The sequence below is a fragment of the Haemaphysalis longicornis genome, unplaced genomic scaffold (genome assembly GCF_048455015.1).
Source record: "Haemaphysalis longicornis isolate Haplotype H1 unplaced genomic scaffold, Haemaphysalis longicornis Haplotype H1 scaffold_4, whole genome shotgun sequence".
Lineage (NCBI taxonomy): Eukaryota > Metazoa > Arthropoda > Arachnida > Ixodida > Ixodidae > Haemaphysalis > Haemaphysalis longicornis.
In genome coordinates, this window is record NW_027526361.1 from 155019317 (window position 1) to 155039745 (window position 20429).

The 20429-nt window shown below is 46.2% G+C and overlaps 3 non-coding genes across 3 annotated transcripts; all 3 read left to right on the forward strand.

Moving 5' to 3' along the window:
- Positions 1 to 11011: 11011 nt before the first annotated feature.
- On the forward strand, positions 11012 to 11083 carry Trnar-ucu (transfer RNA arginine (anticodon UCU)). The gene has a single exon. It is a non-coding gene; the product is annotated as a tRNA-Arg (tRNA).
- Positions 11084 to 11989: 906 nt separating this feature from the next.
- Positions 11990 to 12061, forward strand: Trnas-acu (transfer RNA serine (anticodon ACU)). Its single transcript has one exon. It is a non-coding gene; the product is annotated as a tRNA-Ser (tRNA).
- A 5778-nt stretch (positions 12062 to 17839) lies between these two features.
- Trnas-acu (transfer RNA serine (anticodon ACU)) lies at positions 17840 to 17911 on the forward strand. The gene has a single exon. It is a non-coding gene; the product is annotated as a tRNA-Ser (tRNA).
- Positions 17912 to 20429: the final 2518 nt, after the last annotated feature.

Consider the following 20429-nt stretch of genomic DNA (forward strand, 5'->3'; position numbering starts at 1 on the left):
TTTCTTTCTGTATTTTCCTAACGAGCCCCTCATTTCCAAACCCTATTATCTTGCGAAAGCTTAGCGAGGGCCTCGGTTCTGGCAGCCTTGATGCCAAGGTAGCATAAGAGGGTTTCCCGCCAATTAACCGCTCATGACAGGCTGTAGACGTTCGCGTCACGCCCCGGAGGTCGAAAAAAGAAGGTCCCCTTCTCCCCGTGTAGTCTGAGTGGCGCTGGCTACCACCCTCAAGCGTCAGATACAGTTTTAGTAAATATAAATACCCCAGAAAGTGAAGCAGAACACAGTCGCCCAGATAGCCGTATTGGTAAGGCATTCGAGACCTAATCGAAAGGCGTGGGTTCGGTCCCCACTCTGGTCGCGTGTTTTTCTTTCTTTCTCACGTAATTAATTAATAAAAAATAATAATAATAATGTAACGTCAATAACAGTAAAAAAAAAGTCTAACCACTCCCCTATGCCTTCTTTAGCGTTGTAGACTGCCGGCATTTCTTTCTGTATTTTCCTTACGAGCCCCTCATTTCCAAACCCTATTATCGTGCGAAAGCTTAGCGAGGGCCTCGGTTCTGGCAGCCTTGATGCCAAGGTAGCATAAGAGGGTTTCCCGCCAATTAACCGCTCATGCCAGGCTGTAGACGTTCGCGTCACGCCCCGGGGGTTGAAAAAAGAAGGTCCCCTTCTCCCCGTGTAGTCTGAGTGGCGCTGGCTACCACCCTCAAGCGTCAGATACAGTTGTAGTAAATATAAATACCCCAGAAAGTGAAGCAGAACACAGTCGCCCAGATAGCCGAATTGGTAAGGCATTCGAGATCTAATCGAAAGGCGTGGGTTCGGTCCCCACTCTGGGCGCGTGTTTTTCTTTCTTTCTCACGTAATTAATTAATAAAAAAATAATAATATTGTAACGTCAATAACAGTAAAAAAAAAGTCTAACCACTCCCCTATGCCTTCTTTGGCGTTGTAGACTGCCTGCATTTCTTTCTGTATTTTCCTAACGAGCCCCTCATTTCCAAACCCTATTATCTTGCGAAAGCTTAGCGAGGGCCTCGGTTCTGGCAGCCTTGATGCCAAGGTAGCATAAGAGGGTTTCCCGCCAATTAACCGCTCATGACAGGCTGTAGACGTTCGCGTCACGCCCCGGAGGTCGAAAAAAGAAGGTCCCCTTCTCCCCGTGTAGTCTGAGTGGCGCTGGCTACCACCCTCAAGCGTCAGATACAGTTTTAGTAAATATAAATACCCCAGAAAGTGAAGCAGAACACAGTCGCCCAGATAGCCGTATTGGTAAGGCATTCGAGACCTAATCGAAAGGCGTGGGTTCGGTCCCCACTCTGGTCGCGTGTTTTTCTTTCTTTCTTACGTAATTAATTAATAAAAAATAATAATAATAATGTAACGTCAATAACAGTAAAAAAAAAGTCTAACCACTCCCCTATGCCTTCTTTGGCCGTGTAGACTGCCGGCATTTCTTTCTGTATTTTCCTAACGAGCCCCTCATTTCCAAACCCTATTATCGTGCGAAAGCTTAGCGAGGGCCTCGGTTCTGGCAGCATTGATGCCAAGGTAGCATAAGAGGGTTTCCCGCCAATTAACCACTCATGACAGGCTGTAGACGTTCGCGTCACGCCCCGGGGGTTGAAAAAAGAAGGTCCCCTTCTTCCCGTGTAGTCTGAGTGGCGCTGGCTACCACCCTCAAGCGTCAGATACAGTTGTAGTAAATATAAATACCCCAGAAAGTGAAGCAGAACACAGTCGCCCAGATAGCCGAATTGGTAAGGCATTCGAGATCTAATCGAAAGGCGTGGGTTCGGTCCCCACTCTGGGCGCGTGTTTTTCTTTCTTTCTCACGTAATTAATTAATAAAAAAAATAATAATAATGTAACGTCAATAACAGTAAAAAAAAAGTCTAACCACTCCCCTATGCCTTCTTTGGCGTTGTAGACTGCCTGCATTTCTTTCTGTATTTTCCTAACGAGCCCCTCATTTCCAAACCCTATTATCTTGCGAAAGCTTAGCGAGGGCCTCGGTTCTGGCAGCCTTGATGCCAAGGTAGCATAAGAAGGTTTCCCGCCAATTAACCGCTCATGAAAGGCTGTAGACGTTCGCGTCACGCCCCGGGGGTTGAAAAAAGAAGGTCCCCTTCTCCCCGTGTAGTCTGAGTGGCGCTGGCTACCACCCTCAAGCGTCAGATACAGTTGCAGTAAATATAAATACCCCAGAAAGTGAAGCAGAACACAGTCGCCCAGATAGCCGTATTGGTAAGGCATTCGAGATCTAATCGAAAGGCGTGGGTTCGGTCCCCACTCTGGGCGCGTGTTTTTCTTTCTTTCTCACGTAATTAATTAATAAATAATAATAATAATAATGTAACGTCAATAACAGTAAAAAAAAAGTCTAACCACTCCCCTATGCCTTCTTTAGCGTTGTAGACTGCCGGCATTTCTTTCTGTATTTTCCTAACGAGCCCCTCATTTCCAAACCCTATTATCGTGCGAAAGCTTAGCGAGGGCCTCGGTTCTGGCAGCCTTGATGCCAAGGTAGCATAAGAGGGTTTCCTGCCAATTAACCGCTCATGCCAGGCTGTAGACGTTCGCGTCACGCCCCGGGGGTTGAAAAAAGAAGGTCCCCTTCTCCCCGTGTAGTCTGAGTGGCGCTGGCTACCACCCTCAAGCGTCAGATACAGTTGTAGTAAATATAAATACCCCAGAAAGTGAAGCAGAACACAGTCGCCCAGATAGCCGAATTGGTAAGGCATTCGAGATCTAATCGAAAGGCGTGGGTTCGGTCCCCACTCTGGGTGCGTGTTTTTCTTTCTTTCTCACGTAATTAATTAATAAAAAAAATAATAATAATGTAACGTCAATAACAGTAAAAAAAAAGTCTAACCACTCCCCTATGCCTTCTTTGGCGTTGTAGACTGCCGGCATTTCTTTCTGTATTTTCCTAACGAGCCCCTCATTTCCAAACCCTATTATCGTGCGAAAGCTTAGCGAGGGCTTCGGTTCTGGCAGCATTGATGCCAAGGTAGCATAAGAGGGTTTCCCGCCAATTAACCACTCATGACAGGCTGTAGACGTTCGCGTCACGCCCCGGGGGTTGAAAAAAGAAGGTCCCCTTCTTCCCGTGTAGTCTGAGTGGCGCTGGCTACCACCCTCAAGCGTCAGATACAGTTGTAGTAAATATAAATACCCCAGAAAGTGAAGCAGAACACAGTCGCCCAGATAGCCGAATTGGTAAGGCATTCGAGATCTAATCGAAAGGCGTGGGTTCGGTCCCCACTCTGGGCGCGTGTTTTTCTTTCTTTCTCACGTAATTAATTAATAAAAAAAATAATAATAATGTAACGTCAATAACAGTAAAAAAAAAAGTCTAACCACTCCCCTATGCCTTCTTTGGCGTTGTAGACTGCCTGCATTTCATTCTGTATTTTCCTAACGAGCCCCTCATTTACAAACCCTATTATCGTGCGAAAGCTTAGCGAGGGCCTCGGTTCTGGCAGCCTTGATGCCAAGGTAGCATAAGAGGGTTTCCCGCCAATTAACCGCTCATGACAGGCTGTAGACGTTCGCGTCACGCCCCGGGGGTTGAAAAAAGAAGGTCCCCTTCTCCCCGTGTAGTCTGAGTGGCGCTGGCTACCACCCTCAAGCGTCAGATACAGTTGTAGTAAATATAAATACCCCAGAAAGTGAAGCAGAACACAGTCGCCCAGATAGCCGAATTGGTAAGGCATTCGAGATCTAATCGAAAGGCGTGGGTTCGGTCCCCACTCTGGGCGCGTGTTTTTCTTTCTTTCTCACGTAATTAATTAATAAAAATAATAATAATAATGTAACGTCAATAACAGTAAAAAAAAAAGTCTAACCACTTCCCTATGCCTTCTTTGGCGTTGTAGACTGCCGGCATTTCTTTCTGTATTTTCCTAACGAGCCCCTCATTTACAAACCCTATTATCGTGCGAAAGCTTAGCGAGGGCCTCGGTTCTGGCAGCCTTGATGCCAAGGTAGCATAAGAGGGTTTAACGCCAATTAACCGCTCATGAAAGGCTGTAGACGTTCGCGTCACGCCCCGGGGGTTGAAAAAAGAAGGTCCCCTTCTCCCCGTGTAGTCTGAGTGGCGCTGGCTACCACCCTCAAGCGTCAGATACAGTTGTAGTAAATATAAATACCCCAGAAAGTGAAGGAGAACACAGTGCCCAGATAGCCGAATTGGTAAGGCATTCGAGATCTAATCGAAAGGCGTGGGTTCGGTCCCCACTCTGGGCGCGTGTTTTTCTTTCTTTCTCACGTAATTAATTAATAAAAAATAATAATAATAATGTAACGTCAATAACAGTAAAAAAAAAAGTCTAACCACTCCCCTAAGCCTTCTTTGGCGTTGTAGACTGCTGGCATTTCTTTCTGTATTTTCCTAACGAGCCCCTCATTTCCAAACCCTATTATCGTGCGAAAGCTTAGCGAGGGCCTCGGTTCTGGCAGCCTTGATGCCAAGGTAGCATAAGAGGGTTTCCCGCCAATTAACCGCTCATGACAGGCTGTAGACATTCGCGTCACGCCCGGGGGGTTGAAAAAAGAAGGTCCCCTTCTCCCCGTGTAGTCTGAGTGGCGCTGGCTACCACCCTCAAGCGTTAGATACAGTTGTAGTAAATATAAATACCCCAGAAAGTGAAGCAGAACACAGTCGCCCAGATAGCCGAATTGGTAAGGCATTCGAGATCTAATCGAAAGGCGTGGGTTCGGTCCCCAATATGGGGGCGTGTTTTTCTTTCTTTCTCACGTAATTAATTAATAAAAAAATAATAATAATGTAACATCAATAACAGTAAAAAAAAAAGTCTAACCACTCCCCTATGCCTTCTTTGGCATTGTAGACTGCCGGCATTTCTTTCTGTATTTTCCTAACGAGCCCCTCATTTCCAAACCCTATTATCGTGCGAAAGCTTAGCGAGGGCCTCGGTTCTGGCAGCCTTGATGCCAAGGTAGCATAAGAGGGTTTCCCGCCAATTAACCACTCATGACAGGCTGTAGACGTTCGCGTCACGCCCCGGGGGTTGAAAAAAGAAGGTCCCCTTCTTCCCGTGTAGTCTGAGTGGCGCTGGCTACCACCCTCAAGCGTCAGATACAGTTGTAGTAAATATAAATACCCCAGAAAGTGAAGCAGAACACAGTCGCCCAGATAGCCGAATTGGTAAGGCATTCGAGATCTAATCGAAAGGCGTGGGTTCGGTCCCCACTCTGGGCGCGTGTTTTTCTTTCTTTCTCACGTAATTAATAATCAAAAAAAATAATAATAATGTAACGTCAATAACAGTAAAAAAAAAAGTCTAACCACTCCCCTATGCCTTCTTTGGCGTTGTAGACTGCCTGCATTTCTTTCTGTATTTTCCTAACGAGCCCCTCATTTCCAAACCCTATTATCGTGCGAAAGCTTCGCGAGGGCCTCGGTTCTGGCAGCCTTGATGCCAAGGTATCATGAGAAGGTTTCCCGCCAATTAACCGCTCATGAAAGGCTGTAGACGTTCGCGTCACGCCCCGGGGGTTGAAAAAAGAAGGTCCCCTTCTCCCCGTGTAGTCTGAGTGGCGCTGGCTACCACCCTCAAGCGTCAGATACAGTTGTAGTAAATATAAATACCCCAGAAAGTGAAGCAGAACACAGTCGCCCAGATAGCCGTATTGGTAAGGCATTCGAGATCTAATCGAAAGGCGTGGGTTCGGTCCCCACTCTGGGCGCGTGTTTTTCTTTCTTTCTCACGTAATTAATTAATAAAAAATAATAATAATAATGTAACGTCAATAACAGTAAAAAAAAAGTCTAACCACTCCCCTATGCCTTCTTTAGCGTTGTAGACTGCCGGCATTTCTTTCTGTATTTTCCTAACGAGCCCCTCATTTCCAAACCCTATTATCGTGCGAAAGCTTAGCGAGGGCCTCGGTTCTGGCAGCCTTGATGCCAAGGTAGCATAAGAGGGTTTCCCGCCAATTAACCGCTCATGCCAGGCTGTAGACGTTCGCGTCACGCCCCGGGGGTTAAAAAAAGAAGGTCCCCTTCTCCCCGTGTAGTCTGAGTGGCGCTGGCTACCACCCTCAAGCGTCAGATACAGTTGTAGTAAATATAAATACCCCAGAAAGTGAAGCAGAACACAGTCGCCCAGATAGCCGAATTGGTAAGGCATTCGAGATCTAATCGAAAGGCGTGGGTTTGGTCCCCACTCTGGGCGCGTGTTTTTCTTGCTTTCTCACGTAATAATTTAATTAAAAAAATAATAATAATGTAACGTCAATAACAGTAAAAAAAAAGTCTAACCACTCCCCTATGCCTTCTTTGGCGTTGTAGACTGCCGGCATTTCTTTCTGTATTTTCCTAACGAGCCCCTCATTTCCAAACCCTATTATCGTGCGAAAGCTTAGCGAGGGCCTCGGTTCTGGCAGCATTGATGCCAAGGTAGCATAAGAGGGTTTCCCGCCAATTAACCACTCATGACAGGCTGTAGACGTTCGCGTCACGCCCCGGGGGTTGAAAAAAGAAGGTCCCCTTCTTCCCGTGTAGTCTGAGTGGCGCTGGCTACCACCCTCAAGCGTCAGATACAGTTGTAGTAAATATAAATACCCCAGAAAGTGAAGCAGAACACAGTCGCCCAGATAGCCGAATTGGTAAGGCATTCGAGATCTAATCGAAAGGCGTGGGTTCGGTCCCCACTCTGGGCGCGTGTTTTTCTTTCTTTCTCACGTAATTAATAATCAAAAAAATAATAATAATGTAACGTCAATAACAGTAAAAAAAAAAGTCTAACCACTCCCCTATGCCTTCTTTGGCGTTGTAGACTGCCTGCATTTCTTTCTGTATTTTCCTAACGAGCCCCTCATTTCCAAACCCTATTATCGTGCGAAAGCTTAGCGCGGGCCTCGGTTCTGGCAGCCTTGATGCCAAGGTAGCATAAGAAGGTTTCCCGCCAATTAACCGCTCATGAAAGGCTGTAGACGTTCGCGTCACGCCCCGGGGGTTGAAAAAAGAAGGTCCCCTTCTCCCCGTGTAGTCTGAGTGGCGCTGGCTACCACCCTCAAGCGTCAGATACAGTTGTAGTAAATATAAATACCCCAGAAAGTGAAGCAGAACACAGTCGCCCAGATAGCCGTATTGGTAAGGCATTCGAGATCTAATCGAAAGGCGTGGGTTCGGTCCCCACTCTGGGCGCGTGTTTTTCTTTCTTTCTCACGTAATTAATTAATAAAAAATAATAATAATAATGTAACGTCAATAACAGTAAAAAAAAGTCTAACCACTCCCCTATGCCTTCTTTAGCGTTGTAGACTGCCGGCATTTCTTTCTGTATTTTCCTAACGAGCCCCTCATTTCCAAACCCTATTATCGTGCGAAAGCTTAGCGAGGGCCTCGGTTCTGGCAGCCTTGATGCCAAGGTAGCATAAGAGGGTTTCCCGCCAATTAACCGCTCATGCCAGGCTGTAGACGTTCGCGTCACGCCCCGGGGGTTGAAAAAAGAAGGTCCCCTTCTCCCCGTGTAGTCTGAGTGGCGCTGGCTACCACCCTCAAGCGTCAGATACAGTTGTAGTAAATATAAATACCCCAGAAAGTGAAGCAGAACACAGTCGCCCAGATAGCCGAATTGGTAAGGCATTCGAGATCTAATCGAAAGGCGTGGGTTCGGTCCCCACTCTGGGCGCGTGTTTTTCTTTCTTTCTCACGTAATTAATTAATAAAAAAATAATAATAATGTAACGTCAATAACAGTAAAAAAAAAGTCTAACCACTCCCCTATGCCTTCTTTGGCGTTGTAGACTGCCGGCATTTCTTTCTGTATTTTCCTAACGAGCCCCTCATTTCCAAACACTATTATCGTGCGAAAGCTTAGCGAGGGCCTCGGTTCTGGCAGCATTGATGCCAAGGTAGCATAAGAGGGTTTCCCGCCAATTAACCACTCATGACAGGCTGTAGACGTTCGCGTCACGCCCCGGGGGTTGAAAAAAGAAGGTCCCCTTCTTCCCGTGTAGTCTGAGTGGCGCTGGCTACCACCCTCAAGCGTCAGATACAGTTGTAGTAAATATAAATACCCCAGAAAGTGAAGCAGAACACAGTCGCCCAGATAGCCGAATTGGTAAGGCATTCGAGATCTAATCGAAAGGCGTGGGTTCGGTCCCCACTCTGGGCGCGTGTTTTTCTTTCTTTCTCACGTAATTAATTAATAAAAAAAATAATAATAATGTAACGTCAATAACAGTAAAAAAAAAAAGTCTAACCACTCCCCTATGCCTTCTTTGGCGTTGTAGACTGCCTGCATTTCTTTCTGTATTTTCCTAACGAGCCCCTCATTTCCAAACCCTATTATCGTGCGAAAGCTTAGCGAGGGCCTCGGTTCTGGCAGCCTTGATGCCAAGGTAGCATAAGAAGGTTTCCCGCCAATTAACCGCTCATGAAAGGCTGTAGACGTTCGCGTCACGCCCCGGGGGTTGAAAAAAGAAGGGCCCCTTCTCCCCGTGTAGTCTGAGTGGCGCTGGCTACCACCCTGAAGCGTCAGATACAGTTGTAGTAAATATAAATACCCCAGAAAGTGAAGCAGAACACAGTAGCCCAGATAGCCGAATTGGTAAGGCATTCGAGATCTAATCGAAAGGCGTGGGTTCGGTCCCCACTCTGGGCGCGTGTTTTTCTTTCTTTCTCACGTAATTAATTAATAAAAAAAATAATAATAATGTAACGTCAATAACAGTAAAAAAAAAAGTCTAACCACTCCCCTATGCCTTCTTTGGCGTTGTAGACTGCCGGCATTTCTTTCTGTATTTTCCTAACGAGCCCCTCATTTCCAAACCCTATTATCGTGCGAAAGCTTAGCGAGGGCCTCGGTTCTGGCAGCATTGATGCCAAGGTAGCATAAGAGGGTTTCCCGCCAATTAACCGCTCATGACAGGCTGTAGACGTTCGCGTCACGCCCCGGGGGTTGAAAAAAGAAGGTCCCCTTCTCCCCGTGTAGTCTGAGTGGCGCTGGCTACCACCCTCAAGCGTCAGATACAGTTGTAGTAAATATAAATACCCCAGAAAGTGAAGCAGAACACAGTCGCCCAGATAGCCGAATTGGTAAGGCATTCGAGATCTAATCGAAAGGCGTGGGTTCGGTCCCCACTCTGGGCGCGTGTTTTTCTTTCTTTCTCACGTAATTAATTAATAAAAAAAATAATAATAATGTAACGTCAATAACAGTAAAAAAAAAGTCTAACCACTCCCCTATGCCTTCTTTGGCGTTGTAGACTGCCTGCATTTCTTTCTGTATTTTCCTAACGAGCCCCTCATTTCCAAACCCTATTATCGTGCGAAAGCTTAGCGAGGGCCTCGGTTCTGGCAGCCTTGATGCCAAGGTAGCATAAGAGGGTTTCCCGCCAATTAACCGCTCATAAGAGGCTGTAGACGTTCGCGTCACGCCCCGGGGGTTGAACAAAGAAGGGCCCCTTCTCCCCGTGTAGTCTGAGTGGCGCTGGCTACCACCCTCAAGCGTCAGATACAGTTGTAGTAAATATAAATACCCCAGAAAGTGAAGCAGAACACAGTCGCCCAGATAGCCGAATTGGTACGGCATTCGAGATCTAATCGAAAGGCGTGGGTTCGGTCCCCACTCTGGGCGCGTGTTTTTCTTTCTTTCTCACGTAATTAATTAATAAAAAAAAAAAAATAATGTAACGTCAATAACAGTAAAAAAAAAAGTCTAACCACTCCCCTATGCCTTCTTTGGCGTTGTAGACTGCCTGCATTTCTTTCTGTATTTTCCTAACGAGCCCCTCATTTCCAAACCCTATTATCGTGCGAAAGCTTAGCGAGGGCCTCGGTTCTGGCAGCCTTGATGCCAAGGTAGCATAAGAGGGTTTCCCGCCAATTAACCGCTCATGAAAGGCTGTAGACGTTCGCGTCACGCCCCGGGGGTTGAAAAAAGAAGGGCCCCTTCTCCCCGTGTAGTCTGAGTGGCGCTGGCTACCACCCTCAAGCGTCAGATACAGTTGTAGTAAATATAAATACCCCAGAAAGTGAAGCAGAACACAGTCGCCCAGATAGCCGAATTGGTAAGGCATTCGAGATCTAATCGAAAGGCGTGGGTTCGGTCCCCACTCTGGGCGCGTGTTTTTCTTTCTTTCTCACGTAATTAATTAATAAAAGAATAATAATAATGTAACGTCAATAACAGTAAAAAAAAAGTCTAACCACTCCCCTATGCCTTCTTTGGCGTTGTAGACTGCCGGCATTTCTTTCTGTATTTTCCTAACGAGCCCCTCATTTCCAAACCCTATTATCGTGCGAAAGCTTAGCGAGGGCCTCGGTTCTGGCAGCATTGATGCCAAGGTAGCATAAGAGGGTTTCCCGCCAATTAACCGCTCATGACAGGCTGTAGACGTTCGCGTCACGCCCCGGGGGTTGAAAAAAGAAGGTCCCCTTCTCCCCGTGTAGTCTGAGTGGCGCTGGCTACCACCCTCAAGCGTCAGATACAGTTGTAGTAAATATAAATACCCCAGAAAGTGAAGCAGAACACAGTCGCCCAGATAGCCGAATTGGTAAGGCATTCGAGATCTAATCGAAAGGCGTGGGTTCGGTCCCCACTCTGGGCGCGTGTTTTTCTTTCTTTCTCACGTAATTAATTAATAAAAAAAAAAATAATAATGTAACGTCAATAACAGCAAAAAAAAAGTCTAACCACTCCCCTATGCCTTCTTTGGCGTTGTAGACTGCCTGCATTTCTTTCTGTATTTTCCTAACGAGCCCCTCATTTCCAAACCCTATTATCGTGCGAAAGCTTAGCGAGGGCCTCGGTTCTGGCAGCCTTGATGCCAAGGTAGCATAAGAGGGTTTCCCGCCAATTAACCGCTCATGAAAGGCTGTAGACGTTCGCGGCACGCCCCGGGGGTTGAACAAAGAAGGGCCCCTTCTCCCCGTGTAGTCTGAGTGGCGCTGGCTACCACCCTCAAGCGTCAGATACAGTTGTAGTAAATATAAATACCCTAGAAAGTGAAGGAGAACACAGTCGCCCAGATAGCCGAATTGGTAAGGCATTCGACATCTAATCGAAAGGTGTGGGTTCGGTCCCCACTCTGGGCGCGTGTTTTTCTTTCTTTCTCACGTAATTAATTAATAAAAAATAATAATATTAATGTAACGTCAATAACAGTAAAAAAAAAAGTCTAACCACTCCCCTATGCCTCCTTTGGCGTTGTAGACTGCCGGCATTTCTTTCTGTATTTTCCTAACGAGCCCCTCATTTCCAAACCCTATTATCGTGCGAAAGCTTAGCAAGGGCCTCGGTTCTGGCAGCCTTGATGCCAAGGTAGCATAAGAGGGTTTCCCGCCAATTAACCGCTCATGACAGGCTGTAGACGTTCGCGTCACGCCCCGGGGGTTGAAAAAAGAAGGTACCCTTCTCCCCGTGTAGTCTGAGTGGCGCTGGCTACCACCCTCAAGCGTCAGATACAGTTGTAGTAATTATAAATACCCCAGAAAGTGAAGCAGAACACAGTCGCCCAGATAGCCGAATTGGTAAGGCATTCGAGATCTAATCGAAAGGCGTGGGTTCGGTCCCCACTCTGGGCGCGTGTTTTTCTTTCTTTCTCACGTAATTAATTAATAAAAAAATAATAATAATGTAACGTCAATAACAGTAAAAAAAAAAAAGTCTAACCACTCCCCTATGCCTTCTTTGGCGTTGTAGACTGCCGGCATTTCTTTCTGTATTTTCCTAACGAGCCCCTCATTTCCAAACCCTATTATCGTGCGAAAGCTTAGCGAGGGCCTCGGTTCTGGCAGCCTTGATGCCAAGGTAGCATAAGAGGGTTTCCCGCCAATTAACCACTCATGACAGGCTGTAGACGTTCGCGTCACGGCCCGGGGGTTGAAAAAAGAAGGTCCCCTTCTCCCCGTGTAGTCTGAGTGGCGCTGGCTACCACCCTCAAGCGTCAAATACAGTTGTAGTAAATATAAATACCCCAGAAAGTGAAGCAGAACACAGTCGCCCAGATAGCCGAATTGGTAAGGCATTCGAGAACTAATCGAAAGGCGTGGGTTCGGTCCCCACTCTGGGCGCGTGTTTTTCTTTCTTTCTCACGTAATTAATTAATAAAAAAAATAATAATAATGTAACGTCAATAACAGTAAAAAAAAAAGTCTAACCACTCCCCTATGCCTTCTTTGGCGTTGTAGACTGCCTGCATTTCTCTCTGTATTTTCCTAACGAGCCCCTCATTTCCAAACCCTATTATCGTGCGAAAGCTTATCGAGGGCCTCGGTTCTGGCAGCCTTGATGCCAAGGTAGCATAAGAGGGTTTCCCGCCAATTAACCGCTCATAAGAGGCTGTAGACGTTCGCGTCACGCCCCGGGGGTTGAACAAAGAAGGGCCCCTTCTCCCCGTGTAGTCTGAGTGGCGCTGGCTACCACCCTCAAGCGTCAGATACAGTTGTAGTAAATATAAATACCCCAGAAAGTGAAGGAGAACACAGTCGCCCAGATAGCCGAATTGGTAAGGCATTCGAGATCTAATCGAAAGGTGTGGGTTCGGTCCCCACTCTGGGCGCGTGTTTTTCTTTCTTTATCACGTAATTAATTAATAAAAAATAATAATAATAATGTAACGTCAATAACAGTAAAAAAAAAGTCTAACCACTCCCCTATGCCTTCTTTGGCGTTGTAGACTGCCGGCATTTCTTTCTTTATTTTCCTAACGAGCCCCTCATTTCCAAACCCTATTATCGTGCGAAAGCTTAGCGAGGGCCTCGGTTCTGGCAGCCTTGATGCCAAGGTAGCATAAGAGGGTTTCCCGCCAATTAACCGCTCATGACAGGCTGTAGACGTTCGCGTCACGCCCCGGGGGTCGAAAAAAGGAGGTCCCCTTCTCCCCGTGTAGTCTGAGTGGCGCTGGCTACCACCCTCAAGCGTCAGATACAGTTGTAGTAAATATAAATACCCCAGAAAGTGAAGCAGAACACAGTCGCCCAGATAGCCGTATTGGTAAGGCATTCGAGATCTAATCGAAAGGCGTGGGTTCGGTCCCCACTCTGGGCGCGTGTTTTTCTTTCTTTCTCACGTAATTAATTAATAAAAAATAATAATAATAATGTAACGTCAATAACAGTAAAAAAAAGTCTAACCACTCCCCTATGCCTTCTTTGGCGTTGTAGACTGCCGGCATTTCTTTCTGTATTTTCCTAACGAGCCCCTCATTTCCAAACCCTATTATCGTGCGAAAGCTTAGCGAGGGCCTCGGTTCTGGCAGCCTTGATGCCAAGGTAGCATAAGAGGGTTTCCCGCCAATTAACCGCTCATGACAGGCTGTAGACGTTCGCGTCACGCCCCGGGCGTTGAAAAAAGAAGGTCCCCTTCTCCCCGTGTAGTCTGAGTGGCGCTGGCTACCACCCTCAAGCGTCAGATACAGTTGTAGTAAATATAAATACCCCAGAAAGTGAAGCAGAACACAGTTGCCCAGATAGCCGAATTGGTAAGGCATTCGAGATCTAATCGGAAGGCGTGGGTTTGGTCGCCACTCTGGGCGCGTGTTTTTCTTTCTGTCTCACGTAATTAATTAATAAAAAAAATAATAATAATGTAACGTCAATAACAGTAAAAAAAAAGTCTAACCACTCCCCTATGCCTTCTTTGGCGTTGTAGACTGCCGGCATTTCTTTCTGTATTTTCCTAACGAGCCTCTCATTTCCAAACCCTATTATCGTGCGAAAGCTTAGCGAGGGCCTCGGTTCTGGCAGCATTGATGCCAAGGTAGCATAAGAGGGTTTCCCGCCAATTAACCGCTCAGGACAGGCTGTAGACGTTCGCGTCACGCCCCGGGGGTTGAAAAAAGAAGGTCCCCTTCTCCCCGTGTAGTCTGAGTTGCGCTGGCTACCACCCTCAAGCGTCAGATACAGTTGTAGTAAATATAAATACCCCAGAAAGTGAAGCAGAACACAGTCGCCCAGATAGCCGAATTGGTACGGCATTCGAGATCTAATCGAAAGGCGTGGGTTCGGTCCCCACTCTGGGCGCGTGTTTTTCTTTCTTTCTCACGTAATTAATTAATAAAAAAAAATAATAATAATGTAACGTCAATAACAGTAAAAAAAAAGTCTAACCACTCCCCTATGCCTTCTTTGGCGTTGTAGACTGCCGGCATTTCTTTCTTTATTTTCCTAACGAGCCCCTCATTTCCAAACCCTATTATCGTGCGAAAGCTTAGCGAGGGCCTCGGTTCTGGCAGCCTTGATGCCAAGGTAGCATAAGAGGGTTTCCCGCCAATTAACCGCTCATGACAGGCTGTAGACGTTCGCGTCACGCCCCGGGGGTCGAAAAAAGGAGGTCCCCTTCTCCCCGTGTAGTCTGAGTGGCGCTGGCTACCACCCTCAAGCGTCAGATACAGTTGTAGTAAATATAAATACCCCAGAAAGTGAAGCAGAACACAGTCGTCCAGATAGCCGTATTGGTAAGGCATTCGAGATCTAATCGAAAGGCGTGGGTTCGGTCCCCACTCTGGGCACGTGTTTTTCTTTCTTTCTCACGTAATTAATTAATAAAAAATAATAATAATAATGTAACGTCAATAACAGTAAAAAAAAAGTCTAACCACTCCCCTATGCCTTCTTTGGCGTTGTAGACTGCCGGCATTTCTTTCTGTATTTTCCTAACGAGCCCCTCATTTCCAAACCCTATTATCGTGCGAAAGCTTAGCGAGGGCCTCGGTTCTGGCAGCCTTGATGCCAAGGTAGCATAAGAGGGTTTCCCGCCAATTAACCGCTCATGACAGGCTGTAGACGTTCGCGTCACGCCCCGGGCGTTGAAAAAAGAAGGTCCCCTTCTCCCCGTGTAGTCTGAGTGGCGCTGGCTACCACCCTCAAGCGTCAGATACAGTTGTAGTAAATATAAATACCCCAGAAAGTGAAGCAGAACACAGTCGCCCAGATAGCCGAATTGGTAAGGCATTCGAGATCTAATCGGAAGGCGTGGGTTTGGTCCCCACTCTGGGCGCGTGTTTTTCTTTCTGTCTCACGTAATTAATTAATAAAAAAAATAATAATAATGTAACGTCAATAACAGTAAAAAAAAAGTCTAACCACTCCCCTATGCCTTCTTTGGCGTTGTAGACTGCCGGCATTTCTTTCTGTATTTTCCTAACGAGCCTCTCATTTCCAAACCCTATTATCGTGCGAAAGCTTAGCGAGGGCCTCGGTTCTGGCAGCATTGATGCCAAGGTAGCATAAGAGGGTTTCCCGCCAATTAACCGCTCAGGACAGGCTGTAGACGTTCGCGTCACGCCCCGGGGGTTGAAAAAAGAAGGTCCCCTTCTCCCCGTGTAGTCTGAGTGGCGCTGGCTACCACCCTCAAGCGTCAGATACAGTTGTAGTAAATATAAATACCCCAGAAAGTGAAGCAGAACACAGTCGCCCAGATAGCCGAATTGGTACGGCATTCGAGATCTAATCGAAAGGCGTGGGTTCGGTCCCCACTCTGGGCGCGTGTTTTTCTTTCTTTCTCACGTAATTAATTAATAAAAAAAATAATAATAATGTAACGTCAATAACAGTAAAAAAAAAGTCTAACCACTCCCCTATGCCTTCTTTGGCGTTGTAGACTGCCTGCATTTCTTTCTGTATTTTCCTAACGAGCCCCTCATTTCCAAACCCTATTATCGTGCGAAAGCTTAGCGAGGGCCTCGGTTCTGGCAGCCTTGATGCCAAGGTAGCATAAGAGGGTTTCCCGCCAATTAACCGCTCATGAAAGGCTGTAGACGTTCGCGTCACGCCCCGGGGGTTGAAAAAAGAAGGGCCCCTTCTCCCCGTGTAGTCTGAGTGGCGCTGGCTACCACCCTCAAGCGTCAGATACAGTTGTAGTAAATATAAATACCCCAGAAAGTGAAGCAGAACACAGTCGCCCAGATAGCCGAATTGGTAAGGCATTCGAGATCTAATCGAAAGGCGTGGGTTCGGTCCCCACTCTGGGCGCGTGTTTTTCTTTCTTTCTCACGTAATTAATTAATAAAAGAATAATAATAATGTAACGTCAATAACAGTAAAAAAAAAAGTCTAACCACTCCCCTATGCCTTCTTTGGCGTTGTAGACTGCCGGCATTTCTTTCTGTATTTTCCTAACGAGCCCCTCATTTCCAAACCCTATTATCGTGCGAAAGCTTAGCGAGGGCCTCGGTTCTGGCAGCATTGATGCCAAGGTAGCATAAGAGGGTTTCCCGCCAATTAACCGCTCATGACAGGCTGTAGACGTTCGCGTCACGCCCCGGGGGTTGAAAAAAGAAGGTCCCCTTCTCCCCGTGTAGTCTGAGTGGCGCTGGCTACCACCCTCAAGCGTCAGATACAGTTGTAGTAAATATAAATACCCCAGAAAGTGAAGCAGAACACAGTCGCCCAGATAGCCGAATTGGTAAGGCATTCGAGATCTAATCGAAAGGCGTGGGTTCGGTCCCCACTCTGGGCGCGTGTTTTTCTTTCTTTCTCACGTAATTAATTAATAAAAAAAATAATAATAATGTAACGTCAATAACAGTAAAAAAAAAAGTCTAACCACTCCCCTATGCCTTCTTTGGCGTTGTAGACTGCCTGCATTTCTTTCTGTATTTTCCTAACGAGCCCCTCATTTCCAAACCCTATTATCGTGCGAAAGCTTAGCGAGGGCCTCGGTTCTGGCAGCCTTGATGCCAAGGTAGCATAAGAGGGTTTCCCGCCAATTAACCGCTCATGAAAGGCTGTAGACGTTCGCGGCACGCCCCGGGGGTTGAACAAAGAAGGGCCCCTTCTCCCCGTGTAGTCTGAGTGGCGCTGGCTACCACCCTCAAGCGTCAGATACAGTTGTAGTAAATATAAATACCCCAGAAAGTGAAGGAGAACACAGTCGCCCAGATAGCCGAATTGGTAAGGCATTCGAGATCTAATCGAAAGGTGTGGGTTCGGTCCCCACTCTGGGCGCGTGTTTTTCTTTCTTTCTCACGTAATTAATTAATAAAAAATAATAATAATAATGTAACGTCAATAACAGTAAAAAAAAAAGTCTAACCACTCCCCTATGCCTTCTTTGGCGTTGTAGACTGCCGGCATTTCTTTCTGTATTTTCCTAACGAGCCCCTCATTTCCAAACCCTATTATCGTGCGAAAGCTTAGCAAGGGCCTCGGTTCTGGCAGCCTTGATGCCAAGGTAGCATAAGAGGGTTTCCCGCCAATTAACCGCTCATGACAGGCTGTAGACGTTCGCGTCACGCCCCGGGGGTTGAAAAAAGAAGGTACTCTTCTCCCCGTGTAGTCTGAGTGGCGCTGGCTACCACCCTCAAGCGTCAGATACAGTTGTAGTAATTATAAATACCCCAGAAAGTGAAGCAGAACACAGTCGCCCAGATAGCCGAATTGGTAAGGCATTCGAGATCTAATCGAAAGGCGTGGGTTCGGTCCCCACTCTGGGCGCGCGTTTTTCTTTCTTTCTCACGTAATTAATTAATAAAAAAATAATAATAATGTAACGTCAATAACAGTAAAAAAAAAGTCTAACCACTCCCCTATGCCTTCTTTGGCGTTGTAGACTGCCGGCATTTCTTTCTGTATTTTCCTAACGAGCCCCTCATTTCCAAACCCTATTATCGTGCGAAAGCTTAGCGAGGGCCTCGGTTCTGGCAGCCTTGATGCCAAGGTAGCATAAGAGGGTTTCCCGCCAATTAACCGCTCATGACAGGCTGTAGACGTTCGCGTCACGGCCCGGGGGTTGAAAAAAGAAGGTCCCCTTCTCCCCGTGTAGTCTGAGTGGCGCTGGCTACCACCCTCAAGCGTCAAATACAGTTGTAGTAAATATAAATACCCCAGAAAGTGAAGCAGAACACAGTCGCCCAGATAGCCGAATTGGTAAGGCATTCGAGAACTAATCGAAAGGCGTGGGTTCTGTCCCCACTCTGGGCGCGTGTTTTTCTTTCTTTCTCACGTAATTAATTAATAAAAAAAATAATAATAATGTAACGTCAATAACAGTAAAAAAAAAAAGTCTAACCACTCCCCTATGCCTTCTTTGGCGTTGTAGACTGCCGGCATTTCTTTCTGTATTTTCCTAACGAGCCCCTCATTTCCAAACCCTATATATATAATATATATATATATATATATATATATATATATATATATATATATATATATATATATATATATACAAGAGAAGAAAAACTTCGAACAAGGTAAAAGCACGATTCTGGCCTACGTTTCAGCAAAGAGAACTTGCTTTCCTCAGGGCAATCTCTCGCCTGGCAGGCAGGGTTTATATAGGGGTAGGACCCCAGGTGAAAGGAGAGGGAAAGATGGAAGGGAAATTGAGCAAGCTTATTGGTTTCGGAGTGTGTGGGGGGAGAGATTGCGGGGCCAAGAAGGTTGTCTAGTTTAAGCCGCGAAGTAGGTCACACGGAAGTCAGCTGGTGGCTGATATTCGTGGAATTTTTGGACAGAAAGGATGAGAGGGTGCTTATTGACCCGCCGCAGGGTATAGGGAAAGGATCTCAGAACCGCCGGACGCAGACCAGGCGGTGAGGGTGGGGTCCTTATCAGAAACTATCTGCAAGCCTCAGGTCAAAAGAAAAGAATGAGACGGGAGAAAACTAACTAGGTCAAGAAAAAAGAAAAAAAGGAGAAAAAAAACAGGGAGGGAAACCACATAAACCCACACACAAAAGAAAAAGCAATGACCGGGCAACTGAAATGGCACGTGTCACCCAGGGCAACATTCCAGGAACAGGCCTGTCCTGAAACTCAAAAACGAAAAGATAAAGTTAGAGTGACGTACGGGGCACAAGTCCACGTGGAGTAAAAAATAAAATAAAAAAAGGAGAAATTAAATAAATAAAATTGAATTCCAAAAGCAAGGTTGGAGGCATGAGGGCGAGTATTAGGCTAGACGCTAAGGAATGAAAAAAAAAGAAAAAGAAATTAGGTGACCAGGTACAGAGCAGAGTGAACTGTCATAGTCTTTGGATGAGGTATATGCACGAAAATTCCTAATTCTGTATTCCCGGTGAATATCGCAAGGATTCCAAGTTGCCCTTAGACGCATTAATTCCAGCAGGTTCCATGGAGTTGAATTTGTGAATTAAGTAGGATTCTCGGTATTTCCTGTCCCTAGGAGACCTAAAATTTGACTGAAGTATATATAACTTAAGGTCATCAAAATTGTGGCCTGGTTGGTTGAAATGCTGCGCTACAGCTATGGAGGATTTGCTAAGAGTATCTGCCCAGTGACCATTAAGCCGTAGGCTCATAGGTTGGCTCGTTTCGCCTATATACTGTTTGTGGCACATTGAGCATTCCAACATATACACAATGTTGGATGAAGTGCACGTAAAACTTGAATTAATCTTGTGCACATAATTACTGGCTGTGCTTTTTACAACGCAGTCTGTTTGCAGGTGCCTACAAGTCTTGCATCTGGGGCGGGAGCAGCTGGCTATGACTGGTTGCTTTGAAGGCCCTGTTTTAGCATGCACTAAAATATCTTTTAGATTCCTGTTTCTCCGGTAGGTAACCCTTGGTGCTTCCGGGAAAGTCTTTTTAAGTCGGTCGTTACTGGCTAAAATGGGGTAGTACTTCCGCAGTATATTGTTTACGTTTGGGAGGGCGTTTGAAAATTTAGTTATTAGGGCAGGTGGCCTGGCGCTTTCGTTTTAACGCTGTTTCTTGAGAACGTCATCCCTTTTGAGATTAGACACACGTTGGTACGCCTGGTCGAGCGAGCTTTTGGGGTGGTTCCTGTTCATAAGGGTGGCCTTGAGTTGGTCTAGGTGCTCTACGTAGTCACTGTCATCACTGCATACTCTTCTAAGCCTGGTGGCTTGTCCTACAAAGATCCCTTGTTTGCAGTGTCTGGGGTGATGGCTTTTATAATCTAGGTATTGCTGCCTGTCTGTTGGCTTTCTAAAAAGCGTGGTGTTAAGTTTACCGTTGTCTAGAATGACGGTAGTATCTAGGAAGTTCACTTCTTTTTCAGAATACTGGCAGGAGAATTTAATAGTCGGATGCGAAGAATTGAGATGGGATATAAACGTTTCTAGAGTCGCGCGACCGTGTTCCCAAATCATAAAGATGTCGTCTATGTAGCGGAGGTAAACCTGAGGTTTATGCGGAAAAGAGCTTAATAGGGTAGCTTCAAGTTGCCCCATGAAAATGTTGGCATAGGTCGGTGCGAATTTAGTACCCATGCTAGTTCCAAAAACTTGCAAAAAGTAAGAAGAGTCCAATTCAAAATAATTGAGAGTTATAACTAGTTTTAACAAAGTTATGTACACTTCTGGTGCATGTTGGTGCGGGTTCACTGATAGAGATTTTGAAATCGCTTCAATTCCTTCGGCGAACGGAATGTTTGTATACAATGCAGTAAAGTCAAGAGTAACAAGGAGGGTTCCGCTGGGTAGGCGCCCGCCCATATTTATCTCTTCTATTA